Source organism: Anser brachyrhynchus (assembly GCF_964034855.1).
Source record: "Anser brachyrhynchus genome assembly, chromosome: 3".
Taxonomy (NCBI): domain Eukaryota; kingdom Metazoa; phylum Chordata; class Aves; order Anseriformes; family Anatidae; genus Anser; species Anser brachyrhynchus.
This window is the reverse complement of record NC_137696.1, coordinates 106,951,239-106,968,510: the sequence shown is the minus strand read 5'-3', so window position 1 is coordinate 106,968,510 and position 17,272 is coordinate 106,951,239. Positions and strand designations below refer to the sequence as shown.

Below are 17,272 nucleotides of genomic sequence, written 5' to 3'. Positions count from 1 at the left end.
TACTAGTTTCTAGATTTGTGAGATTTTAACCTATACACTATTCCAGTATTGCTTTCCAAGCAATTAAATTTAAAATATAATTATTAACCAGTGCTTTATCAGTTGAATTATTGATTGCTTTAACATTTTGCCCAAATGAAGGTCTGACTTTGGCATGTCACTTCTGTAAGTAATTTTTTGATTAACAAAAATCTTGGTTGTGGTAAGCCTGAAAACAATCTTTCCTCAGGAGGCATCACACCCATGACATAAGCCAAGAAATATTTTATTGTCCTCTCCAGAGGAAAGTTTCTGTACCTGTTTACAAGTGCCTGAAACACTGATGATCAAAACAGTATCAAACTGAAAGGGATGGGATATCTATATTAATCAACCTTTCTCTTTACTGTGTATGACTTTTAGATTTGTAATCATTTGTGGTAAGATCCTGACTACTTCTGGAAAATAATCTTTTAAATATATTCAGTTGTCGCCACTTTTCCTTCATCTTACTTGAAGCTTTTTTGCTTCCTTGAACTCTGCACAGAGATTTTACTGATATAATTCAAAAAAATCTGCATGCAAATGAAGAGCATGCAACTGCTTTAAGTACATAAACACTTATATGCATCATACAAGACAATACACAAGTTTGAATACATTGCTGCAAATCTTGAGAACCTCCTACATTATTTATTAATAATTGCAGATGCCTTCTAGGTATATTGGGAGGAATCATGATTTAGAAAACGAGATGGCTGTTTATGGACAATCATAGCAGAATATGATCCTGATTCTTGAATGATGTACTCACCTTGGAATAGGAGTTCATCTGTTGCTTTGAAGTTAAATTTAAATGTCTACAGAATCAAGGTCTAGGCATGCAAGTCAAATATCAGGTTCACTAAATTAAGTTTCAAGACATAATAAAATAAACCTTCATTAAAACTGAATAAATTTATGAGTTCTTGTTATAAAAAATGTAAATGTGACAACAATGGGGAAAAAAAAGCACAGAATATTTTTCCTTCCAAAATAGTCTGATTTTCTATTAGAAAATTTCTATCTTGGGGGTACTTTTTTAACTTATATTGCACAGTCAACTACAATTACACCCAAAATACTTTTGGTTAAATCAAATAATCCCATTGAACTCATATGACTATGACTTGCCAACCATCTGATTTTAAATTAACAAGAATAAATAAATTCATCTTATATGTCAAAATCTTTCTTAAACTGCAATTGGAAGAATTTGTGTGGTACAAAGTGGCTTGTTTTTCAAAGTACTCAGCAGGCACTGCTGAAAGCCTCACGTCTCTGGTTAGGAGACATCAGAGCACACCATTCTCTCAACTTGGGCTTGCATGGTCAAAAAATTATTTTCAATAAGATAACTGTAATCATTTGAACTTCACTTGCAGTTATAGAATTTCTTGGCTTGTCACTACATAGTAGAGATACAGAAAATAGATTTGGATACAGTTCATTGCTTGTGTAACATCATGCATTTTCCTTTGTCTTGTGGAATGTTTTTGCAAATTAGAGATAACTTTGCATGTAAAGTACACTGCTTTGCGGGGAACTGTTATCTTGATCCTTTTGCCCTTTTCTTTCAATTGTTATTATATATATATATATAACTGTATATATATATTTTAAAAGTTATTCTGGGCCAGCAAGAAAAAGAAAGTTAGAAGGGAAGATAAGTACAGGTTCCCCTGATCATCATAAAAATTATGATATTGTGTTTGATTTTTTTTTTCTTACAACTGTGACAGACCCTACAGCTTGAAGGGATTTCAGTTTGATGATGCCAGCTGGGAAGTAAATTGTAAAAGAATAACAGGCACAAAAGTGTTAGATCAGTCTTTTTACTAGCCTTTGGCTGATGAACTGGGTGGCGGGGTGTGATTACATCTTTATTCTACTCAACAAATTTTCCATCCTTTCTGTCATCTACTTATTTATTAATAAGCCAGTAAGAGTATGTCTCCATCACATCAAATTGATCAGGTATGGGTGCAAGGTGTGCAAATATACTTGAGCTTGCTTTAATCTCTTCAGGTTGGATAGTAGTCCCAAAGGAAATGTGGCCCTGTAGATCAGTACTTCTATTATACTCACTTTGTGCTGGTTTTGCTGGAATAGAGGATTTAGGAGGTACAAAGTGTAGCTGAAAACAAGATTCTTCCCCACCGCCTTTTTTTTTTTTTTCTTTTTCTGTTTCTTCCCTTAAAACTCTGGTAAGAGTCTTGAGTATGGAATTTCAAAAGGACCAGAAATGTACCAAGATAGGCAATTCAGTTAGTTGAATAAAACATAATTCATGTTTCACTCCTATTGTGTTTTGTAGTAAGCTTTATTTGAGAAAGAGTTGATTATTAAGAGCATGTTATGAAAAAGTGACACAAAACATTTTTATCTAATATGGCTTAATGAAATGTTCAAAGTGTGTATTCTGATCTAAGAATTTAAGAAATGTAGAAGAAACAGTGTTTTATTTGCTTAGATGACAAAAATAAAACACTGTTTTTGACTGGTAGTCTTAGTAGTTGATGTCTCATCCAGGAGTTTATTTTGATACAGAGACTGTATCATGTACATAATTGGCAGGATCATGGAAAAATTTGGGATGGAAAGGACATATGGAAATCCAGTCTAATCCTCTGCTCAAAGGGGTTTGAATCAGGAGAGCCATAATAAGATCTAATATTCGGTCTGCAGAGTAGTATGGAAGTATTGCAGAAAGATGTGAGAGGCTATGCAAAAAAAAAAGTGCATTTAAATCATGTTCTCTAACTTTGTTTCAACATAATGATCCAATGCCCAGATAGAGTATGCTGCTATGACTGTGCTGACTTCACCCTTTATTGCTCTGATTGGTAATTTTATTTCTGGCATCTCCAACATGTCACTGGGGATAGAAAAGTCCCTAGAGTCAAGAGCTGACTCTTTTGTTGGATCAGGTGGTGAAAGGGAATCCACAACATATGCACAGGTCAGAAAGGTGGGAGGAAAATGCAAAACTGAAGTCCGGTGTCAGTGAAAAATATCTTTAAAATACCTAACTCATTTTTCTGTTCTGGAAAATTACTGGGAAAAGCAGATTTTATTTTTAATCATAAGATCACACTTGAATTTCAAGTTAGAAAAGATACAGTAGGAAACAAGTCAACACCAATGGAAAGAGACAATGGATGGCCAAATAAGTCCTTTCCATTTTGAACTCTTTTGCAGAATAACAGAAATAGAAATTATGAAAAAAGTCATAAGGTCCAGAGGAGTGGGACAAAATAAGGAGGTGTGCACTTCAATAAATACAATTTGGAAATAAAACTGAGGTAGGAGTGCTCATATTATATATTTGTTTAATAAATCTTTATTTTTTATTAAGGATTATGTTGGTTTTAATATGAGTAGTGACACTATAGAATAATGAAAACAGGTTGTTTTTCTGTCTCCACAAGAAACATAATGCTGCTCTGTCTCCTGTTTACCTTTATGCTAATCTATGTTGACCCTAAGTATTATTTGTTTCATGTATCAGAAATGACACGGAGCTGCCTTATATAAAAATAAAAACAGGAAAAAATATGATTCTATTTCATTTTCTACTCATAGGACACAGATAGGTTGATTTCGCTATACAGAAAGCAAACAAACAAACAGGACCTTGGACACAGCTAGCACATTAAGGATCAAGCACTTCTCTTTGTAACTCTACTAGGAAATTTAATGTACCCAGTGGTTTTATGCATTTTGAAAGCATCTGGATACTACTGCAAGAAGAACTTGGCTAACTTGGAGAGCACACTGCAGACCTGGCAGAATGTCAGTCATGAAAACAGACTACAGGTACTAATTTCAATTAGAAACAAACGAACAAACAAACAAATATACAAATATTTTTAAATTCAAAACTGTAGTATTTTTGAGGTCTTTTTAAAGAGACAGAGTTTTTTTCACACAAAAAAACCACAAGTGTACTTTTTATAGCAGGCCTTCAGGCATATTTCTAACTTCAAAATGCTCTCAGGTTTGACATGATTTAGCATTTTATAGAATCTTCACTCACCTTTGAGATTTTGATATTTTTTCACATGATATCACACATGCATTGACATCTGTTTTTCACTCAGTCAAAATGAGATTGTTCTCGGCAATGTCAAGAAGAGATAAAGAAAGAGTCATAGGGGATAGTGAGATGTGGCACCACTTGAATCTTTATTTTCAAGCTCTGTGGACAAGGCAGGTGTACTTTTTCTACAGGGACCTTTTTTTTTTAACAGCATTTAGCACAAGGTGTTTAGTTTCATGACTTGGGCTACTAGTAATAATAACATTCACATTAGACATGCTGTGGAGAGAAGACTTATTTTAGTGTGAGTCAAGGTCAGCTGCAGGTGAAGAACATGGCGCTGACATAACTGGCTAACTTGGGAACTTAAGCCTTGTTTTTCACTGTGGAGTTCAAAGTGAAATAATATGGGTCCCTTTTTTAAAAAAGTAAAAAACATAAATACTCTTTATGTACTCCGTATCAGTAACCACAAAGATAAAACTGGTTGACGTTAATTTGTGTATACTTAACGGTTACTGTACAATCTCATACTTACTGCATAGTGATGTGAACTTAATTCTCCGTTGTTAGTCATGATCTACATCAGTATGTGCAAGGCAAAGATCAGGCCCACTGTTGATATGATAAGATAAAATACACTATTCTGATTGTAGGTGAGGCATAATTCTCATTTGTCTGAAATACAGGTGTGTAAATGATCCTGTGCAGGGCATTGCTGAAAATAAGCTTTTCCATACCAGGACATCTCTTTGATGTACAGTGTAGTCCTTACTGAAGACTCAGTGTTCCTTCATCATTCAACAATTTAAGCAGTAATTATCTTTGATTTTTGTAACGTATGGGCATGGGACTCTGTGGCAAGCTCAAAATTTGGCAGACGTCTTAGTTAATTATAAAATTCCTGAATAAATGATTTTGATAAAAATACTCTTGAAATGAAAGTTTAGGAATATGTCAATTTTTTTTTAGTTACAATCTGCAGTTGTTGTTCTTTCTTGGAATAAGTGAAATGGTTTGCTTCTTGTACCCTAGAGAAAAACTGTGTGGTCACTCTGTTTTATAAATCAGAGGTAGGAAAAAAAGATTTATTTCAAAACAAAAAAAAAATATTTACTTCTAGTAATTAGGTAATACAGTTTGGTATATTTGATCTTTCTTTGGGACAAAGGGATGGGTAAGGTGACCTTTTGAGGTCCTGTGAATCTTTCTTTCCTGTAACTGCATAGCTGCAAAAGAAAAACAGAGAAATACAGAAAAGAAAAGCAGTACAATGAAGTGAAACTGAAGGATCTGACTATTGAACAAGGTTGATCTTGTCTTTCAATAAATGCAGAGCAGGTGAAGACTAGCTAGCGACTGCATCTATTGGTAATGATCAAGTCACAGCAGTGTGGAACTTGGTGCTGACTAATTCATCAAGGTGCAAAATCAAAAAAAGTCTAAGCTCTGATTAAATTAATCTTTGGCTTGGGGCAATCTCTTAGGAAAGCAAACGCTTGAGAACTATGAATTTTTACAGGGGAAAATACTGCTGCAAAGACACAAGTCAAATTCTAATAAAATATATGCAAATCTGTAAACATCTGGCAGAATTAGTTGCATTGTGGTAACTCTGAAAATCTAGGAGTATCATAATGAAAATTTTAGAGAGAAAGGTAACTATTCTGTAGTATTTGTTTACTCTAAGTTATATATTTTGAAAATAGGCAAGTCTTTGAAAACCAAAGTCCTTCTTTGATTCAGTACAGGAAGGTTCCCTTCTCTCAGAAGTTAAAGGAAGCAGCTGTTGTCTGAAAGTGTACAAACTTTAAGTATGGTGTAATGGTCCCTCTGAGTCAATCTCCACAGAAACACTAAAGATACCTAAAGTCATTAGGATCTCTTGGCTGTTTAATGTTTATATTTTGGTAGTGCCTAGGGTATCAGTCAATCCAGGACTGTAGGAGAGGTTCCTCAAAGAGCAAGTAAATGTCCTCTTTCTCAGTTTGTACTCAAAGGGTGTGGGATGGAACTGTGTGTATTGTAGGAACTGATTGCTCCACTGGCTGCTACTTTTAATTGCAGTGAAGGTAGACAATTTTCTTAGAACCAATATTTGTGGTGGGAATTTAGAGATCTAAATGTGATACTTATCTCTGCATCTATACATGTTTGAAATAGTGGTATAGTTTGTTGAGTGCTAGCTGGTCTTGATTACTGGTTAGGCCTCAGTTGTACGTGTTCAAAGATACACTAGATATTCCATATTGAAAGACTTATCTTTTATTTTTTAGACAAATAGTGAAGACAAATAGTTTGAGCTGGCAGGAGACACAAAACTCAAGAATGGTAGTTGACACTGGTGAATATATGAAAGAATGAAGGATTTCTGCAAGAGACAGGAAGAGCTTCAGGACAACTGAAGCAACTGTTGTATGAGATAAGAGATCCTGTGGTCAAAGACTGATAGCAGATAATCATATTTGCTTACATAGGCAATTTAACATAGTAGCCTATGAGTGCAAAGGACTTTCCTGGATAGGGTTTTGTGCTCGCTGCAAGTAATTCTATGTCAAAATCATGTTGAAACTGAGTTACCTCAGACAGTCAAGATACTGTCAGTAAGTTTAGTAAGTAAATTAGAACTAATGCTTTGAGATCTTTTATAAAATTTGGCAAGATGAATTACAGAGGAGTCAACAAAAGATAAGCTACAGAAAAGTTTGTTTAATATGAAAAACAAATTTGTAGACTTCGTTAGACATTTCTTCTTGCATACGCTCTTTTCTTTTCACGCACCCACATCTTCCCTTTCCCATATTCTCCTGGTCCTTTCTTTTTCTGATGGCACTGCATTTTTGCATCTTACGGGGTAGCTTAGAGATGTCTGTAATCCCATTTGTGGTTCTTTGTGCCTGATCCAGTGGTCATTCATTATTGGAAAGAATTCCAAGGCTTATAGATCAGGCTTTTCATAAAGATATGTTGGAAATATGTTATCTATTTATGTATTTTCCTTCCTCAGAACTGCCATTTTCAAATATCAGTTGTGTTTCTGTTGTGCAATTATGTTTGTATAAAAACTGAAAATAATTGAATAAAAGACAAAATGAAGCTATAAAAATAAGTCATTTTTCTGCCCTGTATAATGCAATAACTGTTACTGATTTGACATAAGGACAACTGAGGCCAAAATCCGTCCCTTTGAGCTTGTGTAATTGCCTTCCCATCAGCACTTTCTGCAGTGTGGGAGACAGACTGATCAGCAGAATCATGGCTTCTGCTTCTGAACGGCATGTTGTCCTTGAACCTGCTGTGGCTGGGGAAGATTCCAGGACAGCAGTCAGGTCGTACTGCAGCTGAGAATGGATGATCACTCTGCTGCAGCCCACATAAAGAGAGTTTTGGCATCTGCTTCCGATGAAGCCCTTCACCTTCTCCCGTGCTATGAGCATAGATGTTGTTACGACAGATGCCTGAGGTTGAGGGGCACTGCAAATGTGAGAAAGGGCTCCAGAAAGGAAGCCATCTTTAAGAGTGATTTATATGGATCCCACAAAAATTCAAAATCAAAAACAAAACACACACACACACAAACAAACAAACAAACAAAAAAAACCAGAACTACAACAAACCAACAAACACAACAACAACAACACACCAGAAAGCCTAGCTCTTTGCTATAGCACAACAATAAGGTTAAATACTGTAATTGGAGCAAATGTATGCACTTTTATAATTAATTAATCATTATTTTCAGTGAACATTTTATAGGTCACAAATTCCTTAAAGTTAAACTCTTTCAGTATGTGAAACAGGTATAGTCAAGTAATATATCCTATCAGTTTGCTGTATTGATATTCACCATTAGTCAGTATTTTGAGAGGAAATGAACTTTAGTAGATGTCTTTTGGAAATGATTAGTTTTGGCTAGAACTAAGTATAGTGCAGGTGGGAGTATGCAATTGCTCAACCTGTACTGCTCATACACTGTAGTGCTGGCAAGACAGTTCCCCTACTATGTCACTATAGCATCTATAGTAGTGATATACGCTAGTATAAATAGTGCAGACTGAGTAGTGCTTCTGTGACAGAGATAAAGTCAAGGACTATAGGTAAGATCTTTACATTCACTTATGTCTTTTATCCTAAGTGGACAGCAACCAAATGTTTAGAGGTGAAACACCAATCCATTATAATGCTGTACCACATAGATTTCAGAGCCTGCAAGACCGTGCTATTGAACCTCAATGGAAAGTTTTATGTTCTCAGACATTCTGAACTAAAACTTGATGTTAAAGAGTGGTGGAGAGGGAATTAACAGTTCTCGTAACAAAGGGCAGCTCTGATTGAAAAGTAATCTTATATCCGAAAGCAGTCCTATTAGGACTGTTTAGGGAAGTTTACATGTGAAATTTCTACATTTGGGAAGTTCAAATTCAAAATCTTTGCACAGACCTGTATTCCCACAGAAATATTCCCATAATTGTTAGGTAGTGTGGTAAGAACATAGTCCAGAGTAGACTTTTCAAATGTAGCTTTGTAACATGTCTCTGAGGATTCTTGTTTTTGTGTGTTTTCCACCATGGGCCCAAGAAAGGTTATTAGAGTTGGCAGGAGGCCACAATAGTCTCAATGAATATTTTATTCAGTGTAAGCCTGCACTGGGTAGAATTTGGCAGTCTTGTAGAAAGAGGCTGCTGGCCTCAGCTGTCTTATGATGGCTCCTTCTGTCTCACTGGTTGCCTTCTTTTACTGAATTTAAAAGCTGTATTGCTGTACAGTCTGATGGTGATAGAATTCCCTTAATTACCTCCAAGACTGTCATTTAGCCAAGGGGATTCACTCTTCATTCTTGCAGGATGATAGTATCTGTGCCTTGTTCAGTGTTATTTCTCAATGATCCCCACCCGACACAGTAAATCTGGAAATGAATTTTCCCATTTTCAAGGGAAGAGGAAGGATTATTGCTGATTTTCCAAGTAATATGCCACCTCTGAACTTTGTTTCCAGGAATGCTCAATTCAAAGTGCTGATCTTCACCTGCATTCTTTACATCTGAAATAGAAATCCCCCACAAGTCTTCAAACACTTGCTATAGTTCAGATATTTTAAGTCAAGTAGGAGACTGTGAGGTCACAAGTCTGGTCTCCTGTGTAGTACATAACATTGTTCCTCACTTAATATTTTATACGTTGAGCCCAACAAGTTCCAGCTGGGTACTTTTCACTGGCTGTCCTGAACTGTCATGTTCTACTGCAGAAGAAAGATACTATAAAACGGACATCTAATGGGCATTCCTTGGATAAATGCTTGCATTTAATTTAATAACTTAGAATTTATGTTGTGCTTAGTCTTTCATATGACTTGTTTATACTTTTTGGAGCAGACTGTAAATATGCAGGCCATATTTGCAATGCATTTGTCAGTGAATTTTGCTAGTTTCTGTGTCCTTTTATCGACTATGTGATCTATTCCGAAGTGATGTGGGGCAATTTGCCCTTCTGAACTATCCATTTGAATGCATTGAGCTGTTTGTCTTCCTTGAAAGAAAGAAAAAAAAAAAAAAAAAAAAAGATGTATCAGTAGGAGGAGATGCCAGCTACTGTAACACTCAAATGTCAAGGTCTTTCAAGGTCTTTTTTTTTTTTTTTTGAAGCATGAGTATGAGTGCTGATGCAATGCTGGTGTAGGTGAGGAAATGAGTGATGTAACCATTTAACTAGCAATGCGTCACATGAGCAGGACACCAGGCAGTAGCAATCGGGAAGCTACAGAACATTTATTTTTCCTCATCCTCTCTTTTCCTTTAAGTAAATCTGAACCCAAGCCTGATCTTCATCATTTTAATAACCAAATAACTTTTCAATGGAAGCAGATGCTTACTATTCTCTTTCATATTCCTCAGCATTATCAAAGAAAGAGAAGAGTCCAAATGACTCAACTAACAATGCAGGAATCATGAAAGGATTTTTTTTTTTTTTTTTGTCGACCACATTATCTGTATGTGTGTGCTTCATTCCTCTGGCAAAGATGAGGTTAATCCAGGTAGTTTAACTAGTCTTCACTGAGTACTCAGCCCATTCAGTGAAGGATGATTTATCTTAATTTACATTTATTGCAAAGTAAAACTTCACATTCAAGCAATTACCATGGATCAAGTTAACTTGTTATTCCAGAGCAACTTGTTCATGCATGTGGACATTTAGAATTTGAACCCATAATCTTTCAAAATCTTGTAATGATTAATTATCAAAGGCTTCCTCTAATATCCTCTATGACTTATGATGTGTATGTAAGCCCTACTAATAACATTGAAGTTGTAGGATTTTAGGAATGGTACGGAAAAAAATCTCTCTTAAGGTCTGTCTACAAAATAAAGAAAAAGCATTGTGTTTTCATGATGATTTAATTTGGGGAACAATTTCTGGACACGGTGAAATTCTTAAGAATATTTTAAAAATAAGAGCTCCATATTAGATATACTGTAGGCTAAACAGTGAACCTCACTCTTAGATCTCATTCTAAGACACACAGACCTGAAATTAGTAATTTCCCAAGTATTTCTGTCAAGGTCTGGCCACATTTCTTTATTACAGATTAAATATGACACCATCAGTGATATGCACATTCAAACTATTGAAAGGAAGAGGTTGTAAAGGATTTATGCTTTATCTAGTATGTTCTAATGTTTGTACCAGCTTTTCAGATTATTATAAAATCCTTCCTGATAAAAAAGTTTAGTAATTAATGCAGAGGACGGGTCACTACCACAGAAAGATCGGAATCGCCTGGTGTCATAATGACCATAAAACAATGTGCACTTAAATCTAATCAAATGCAAATTAACACATTGATATAGAAAGACTGTTCCTACAGGAATTGAGATTACTTAGGAAACAAACAGCTCAAAGAAATCTTTTGATAATTAGTTCAGAATATGTTCTCTGCTTTATGTATATAAAGATATATATATTGGGGCTTGTATGAAATGTGAAAGATAATAATTGGCTAGTGTGTAGAATGGAGAATGTAAATTTTTTGTTCAGATTCTTCTTGGACTAGACCTGGATGTCTACACCACATTCAACATGTTCAAGCTATTTTAACTCTGCAATATCGTATTGCAGAACTTAGTGCAATTAGCTACCCCTCTGTATGCTTTATTTTTTAGAACATTTGATTAAAGCAAATATTTTCTGAAACGTCTCTGAGATATCCATGATTGGAAACAGTTAAAGACAGGATGCTGAAAAAGGCAGACCAATGTTCTAAAGCAGTATGTAGATTTCTCTTTCTAAGAAGCCAGGTGACTGTATCTTTCTCAGTTTCAAGTTCAAAGTGATTGCCAAGTGATTAGAGAAGAATTCTCCCACTGTGTAGTGGAAGTTTGGAGTATTTGTGTGGAGCATGGGGTTTGTTTCACTTGCTGAATCATCTCGGCATGTTCTGACTGACCAGTTTCTTTCCACTTCTGAAGGCATTGCTTATTTATGACAAAGGTATGCCCTTTATATTTTTCTGTCACACAAAGTAGTTTAGAAGGTTGAAATACCATGATCCTCCTAAAGAGTACAATAATAAGCTTGAACTTAGGCTACATATTACAGTTCTTTTGGACTATAACATTATTGAACTCTTTCAGCAGTTTGGATGCTAATAATCTACAATTTCTTGATTGGACAGGCATTTTTAATCTGGTTCATTGGGAGTACTGGAAAGACCTTGTCATTAGGTTTAGTTCTTTTTCACTAAAGTTCACATTCATGCATGCAAACGTACTCAATAACGGCAAAAATGTCCCTTTAGACTTTGAAGAAATTGCTTCTGATAAACAGCAAATTTATGTTGTTACCTGATTACTTTTGTAGGGATTTTATAAACAAGACTGTCATAAGAAGAGTTTATGTTGAACTAACTAAAGATAAGCGGTACTGGTAAATAACAAGAATTTGCAGTGAATTTAAATGTTTACGTATGTTTTAGTGACCGACAGTAGGTCACTTAATAACAGGAGACCACAGTAAAGATATATCAAATTCTAAGGCAACTGGGAAGGAGTAACATTTCTTGAGCAAGTATAGAGTGTACAGAGGGAGTGTTTGACCTCTTGGATAAGGATGATTGGGCAGACAGTGGCCTCTAGAGGATGTTTTGAGGTAGAGAAGATCATTTTAACTGGTCCGAAGAGGCCAGAGAGAGAATACTCCTATATTAATTCATATCTTCTCGCAAGTGACCTGATTAAATTTGGCAAAGCAGTTGTGGAGGAGGAGAGAGTTTAGAGACTGGAAGACAGACAGTAGAGTATACGACTACAAGTGAGCGGTAAGCATTTGGGAAGCGCAGAGAGCTATGGTTTACTTGATAGCTTGCAGAATACAGTAACTGTCCATAAGATTTGGGTTGAGGCAGTCTAAAGCAGCAATGAGTTAACCTACAATACATCAAATAACAAATATGCCATTAAATTATTTTTCATGACATATAATCAAAGAGTAGCTTCTGATAGGTGATGCCTTCACAAGTATCCACATGTACAACCCATTACTATGTATGGAACTTGGAAAGGATGGATGGAATTTGCAAACTAAGTAAAAGAGGAAAAAAATCTTTAATTATTGTTCCAAAGATAAATTAATCTGTACTTATTTCCTTTTTTCCTATGAATTTGGGATTCAGTTTTTGAATGCGTTTATTACACCTTTTCTGTTCACCTTTATTTGACATTTGAAATGTTTAAACATGTGGTTGCCAAAGAAGAAGCCATCTAATATACTGGTGTTGCTTTTTAGCATGTGCTTAACCTGAAAATATGAATATTCCCCTTGAATAGAGTAGGGTTATTAACGATCATCAAGCTGAGTATTTTGGCCTTTGAAAGATTTAAGAGTCACTGTCTTTACCTTAATAGACTTAGACTGGCTGTCCACTACATTCTGTCATGTGCTATAAGTAAGAAATTTGAAAAAAAAAAAAAAAGATTATTTATTTATTTATTTTTAAGTCACAGTAATTTTATGGGCTCCTTCTATTATAGTGATTATAAATTTTTCTAACAGAAATGTAATTTTCAAGATGTTCATACCCATTTGATGTGCAAAATGTTTATCCCTTTCGTTAGAAACTCAACAGCTAAGATTTAGTAGGTGATTTCTTTTCTCCTCAAGCCTTGTGCTATTAATCTAGAGCAATGCTATTTGCTTCTGTTTCACCAAGGGCTGGATGATCCATTCTGAGTTGTTCCAGAGGGCTTGTTTACAACTTACGCATGCACTTTGTTGTACATGTTTGTGCCCTAACATTTTTTAACAATAAAGCTGACTGGCTATGAAAAAAAATAGCAAAATTGGAACTGATGTAGCTAAATTGCATGTAAATGCTGCTTCAAATTGAAAGCATTTACTATTCATACACACAAAATTAGTGAAGCTCTATGTTCTGACTCTCGTGTTTGCAGCAATTGCAGTCCCAGCGGGGTGAACAGCCTGCTTTATCTGTCTCTCCTGACTTATGTCCCTTGCTGCTCTCCTTGTTTTAAAATTGTCTGACTCCCACACACTATTCCCATTTCCCCCTTTTCAAAATGTAATTGTATCAGAAGCATATCAATACTAGAAAGATGGAGAAAAAAGGTTCTATATGTATATCATGGATGTTGCAATTAATCCATGTTAAGTATGAACAACATCCCTGACTGTTGAAGTCAGTTGTATTGCTTGCTCCATAAGGCAAATGCCTCCAAGTGGGACTGATGTCCTAATTTTCCAACATGAAAAGATTTCTCTTCCAAAATGTAAAGGATGCCTTAGAGTCAATTTTCTGAGCATACCTTCCCCCACCTGTCATTTTTTACCTTGTATGTGTGTACATCCATGCACATATGCATTCTCACTCTAATATTTACATGCGATCTATGTATGTTCAATGTAATCCCATTTCTATCATTCCTATGCACCTGGCAATCTTTAATGTTTTTATCTTCACCACAGTCCTTCAAGACAGGCTTGATGATATTACAGAGAGGAATCCATGTGCCTTTTCCCAAAGTCGCAGAGAAAGACTGTTGCAGAGTTGGTGTACTGATTGCATGGCACTCACTTGTTTACTCTTTTTCATTTTAGCAGCAATATTTTATACAATTGGAGATTTGGGTACTTTTAGTTTCTGTGCCTTTAAAATTCTAATCAATGTGTCTGTCTGCAGAGAAAGCAGCCATTTTACCGGCACTTGTTACTTAATGTCACACTGTCCATAAGAAGATTTCTATAAGCTTTTATTTTATGTTTAACTGTTTTGCAATTTCATTCCAAACTATCTGAGATAAAAATAAATAAATAAATAAATAAAAATTAAAATAAGTGCGAGTAGAAGAATACATTTTTCAGATACAAAAATGACCATGCCTTTGAGAAAACTTGGCATGATAAAGGCAGGGATGATGGAGACAGGTAAACCAAGCAAGAAGATAGGAGTGGAAGGGAGATTTAAACAGGGTAAATAAGATAATGAGGACAGCTGGGATATCTATGCATAGCAAACAATTTGTTTGGCAAATTTGTCCTTGTTCCCTCTTTGTGAATTGTGTGTGAACAGATTTTTCTCATTTTTTTTTAGCTATTCCAAACTATTCAACAAATGTATCTTGTGAACAGATTAAACATATGCATTGCTGGTGGACTTGCTTTGTACCATGTTCTCATTACTGTTAGACAGCTGATGGCTTTGCCCATATAGTATTGGTTGTGTTTCTTCTCTGGTCAGGGCACTGAGCTGCTGCTGTGTGACCTGAGTGACCACTCTCAGCTGCTCATTCCTTACGGTGTACTTTTAAAGAACAAACGAGGGATAAAATTGTTGTTAAAAATCTCTCTGGTAAGATTTAGGAATACTGAACACTCTTGATAGGGTCAAGGTCAGTTTGCATGGCAAGAAAAGAAGGGCTATTTTCCACACAGAGTATATTTGCAGTGAATAACTTAGCTAACTGTAGACACTGTAAATCCACTTTGGCAGATGGTTAAATCTATGCTGTGACCCTCTTTTCCACCCCAGGGATTATTTCCCAAGTGTGGTCTCATCTGGGTTGGTGCTTTAATGTGAAAATATTTGTTAGGGTGTTACAAGGCCACGTAGATGAAGTTACAAAATTCAGTGAATAAGAAATATAATGATTACTGGAAACTTAACATAAGCCTCACCTGTTTTATGTTCTCCTACCCCCCCCAACCTGCGTAACAGTGATCATTGTAGTAATAAACAATGTATGTAGGGAAACTTACTTTTAGATAGTTAATAGTTTTACATGGTTATCCATCTAATCTATGGTTGAAAGAAAAAAAAATGTGTGCACTTACAAGTTCATGACACCTGTTTAATTTCAATAACAATATTAAGCAGCCATCAGATTTTTGGGACAGAAATACAGAATACTTCACGTCACAACAAACATGTTTTTCATTATTTAAGAAAAACAAATAATGTGTTGGTAGCTCCACTGGAGTACTACTAGCAATGGTGATTCTAACATGTCTTTTTTGCTTACAGAATATATTTTGTTAAGAAGGCCAGAATACAATGTTTAGTCTTTTTCGTCCTGAGCTCACAGATGTTACTGTAGGAGTATTGCAGAGGCTGACGTAGTTTTTAGCAGTTATGTTGGTGTAACTTTGTCTCTGTATAAAAGACACAGTGAGGAAGATCTGTTAAAAGATAACAACTAAGTACCAGAAAAATCGAATACTGTATAGACGTTATCAGCATTATTGTTGTTGAGGTCTTTGGTATAAAAAATGAGCAATTATTTTAAATAAACACCATAATGTTACTCAGCTAGGTTTTATTATGATGGTGGTAGAGACTCACAATTTTACCATGCAATTATGCCAAGTGTTATGGTCTCTGTTGTGAGGTAAATAGGATTTAGGTCTTTCTTTCTAACCTGAAGGCAAGTCTGCATAATGGGGTCAATGTCAAGTATCTTTCAGCTATGCCTGTAAAAGAGATAATCAACATATTTAGCAACGTGCATTGGGTGTAGGTGGCAAGGTGCTGAGGGGAGAAAGGTGTTGTGCTGCAGGGGTGGTCTCTGTGGCAGGCAGTCAGCCACTGCCACGTGCTGGGCGCAGCCACTGCCAGGTGCCTCCACAATGGACACACCTCAGGACATAGCTGACCCCATCAGCTCTGTGGAACCTCTGTGATCGCATAAGAAAGGGCAGAAGTGTTGCAAAGCTGGAGTGGAGTGACAGAAGAAGGGGAGGGGGAAACAACCTTGTGAACACCTTGTATCAGAGGAGAAGGAGAGGGAGGAGGTACTGTAGATGTTGAAGCAGAGATTCCCCTACAGTCTGTGGATGAGACTACAGTGGGGCAGGTATTTCCCATGGAGAGGACCATGATAGAGGAGATAGCCATACTGCAACATGTTGAAGACCCCACACCAGAGCAGGTAGATATTTCCTCAAAGGGAAGTCTGTGGTGTTTCCATGCTGAAGCAGATTTATCCTGAAGGACAGCAGCCCACAGAAGAACTACTTTTAGAGTAGGATAAGTGTGATGAGGAAGGAGTGGCAGAGGTAGACTATTATGGACTGACCACTATGCCCTGTTCCCCATTCCCCTTGCACTACTTAGGGTTGTGGGTGGAGGTAGAGGATTTGGAAATGGAGGAGTGAAGTTTAGCCTGGGAAAATGGTTCATGAAGGACAGGTGTTTTAGTTTTTGTCTTTGTTTATCACCATTCAACTCTAACTGGCAACAAATTAAATTAATTCTCCCCAATTTGAGCATGACGGTAATTGGAGGGCAATCTCCCTATCTTTATCTCAATTTATGAGCCTTTTCATTTTATTTTCTACCTCTGTCCATTTGAGGAGGGGGAATGAGAGAGTGGATGGGTGGGCTTTTGATAGACAATGTCAATCAACACATAATGGTATTAACAAAGTTTGCTATTTCACATTTCTAAAAGTAAGATGTCAGAAAGAGTGGATCAGTTGTGTGTGCTGAAGAGTAACATCAACAATATATACATATTAACAAACTAAAATAATTGGCATTGTGGATGGTTATAATGTGGATTACAGGCAGTTGGAAATATAGGCTAAGTTTCCAGAGTATAAGTAAGTTCAAGGATATATTCTGCACTTTAATTTATATGGTAATGTTTCCCTTTGGGTTGAGAAAGTGAGAGGAGGAAGTGAGTTTGTCTAGAGAAAATTTGTGACA

General features: G+C 36.0%; 1 protein-coding gene across 29 annotated transcripts in view; it reads left to right on the top strand.

The window, feature by feature from the left end:
- MYT1L (myelin transcription factor 1 like) overlaps positions 1-17,272 on the top strand; it is a 331,277-nt gene that overhangs the window by 19,726 nt on the left and 294,279 nt on the right. The window contains exon 1 of one of the 29 annotated variants that reach the window (XM_080588530.1): positions 3,347-12,370. The exons of the other annotated variants lie outside the window; for them this stretch is intronic. The gene's annotated coding sequence lies outside the window, so the exon portion shown is untranslated. Of the gene's footprint in view, positions 1-3,346; positions 12,371-17,272 lie in introns of those variants that run through there. 29 annotated transcript variants of the gene reach the window in all.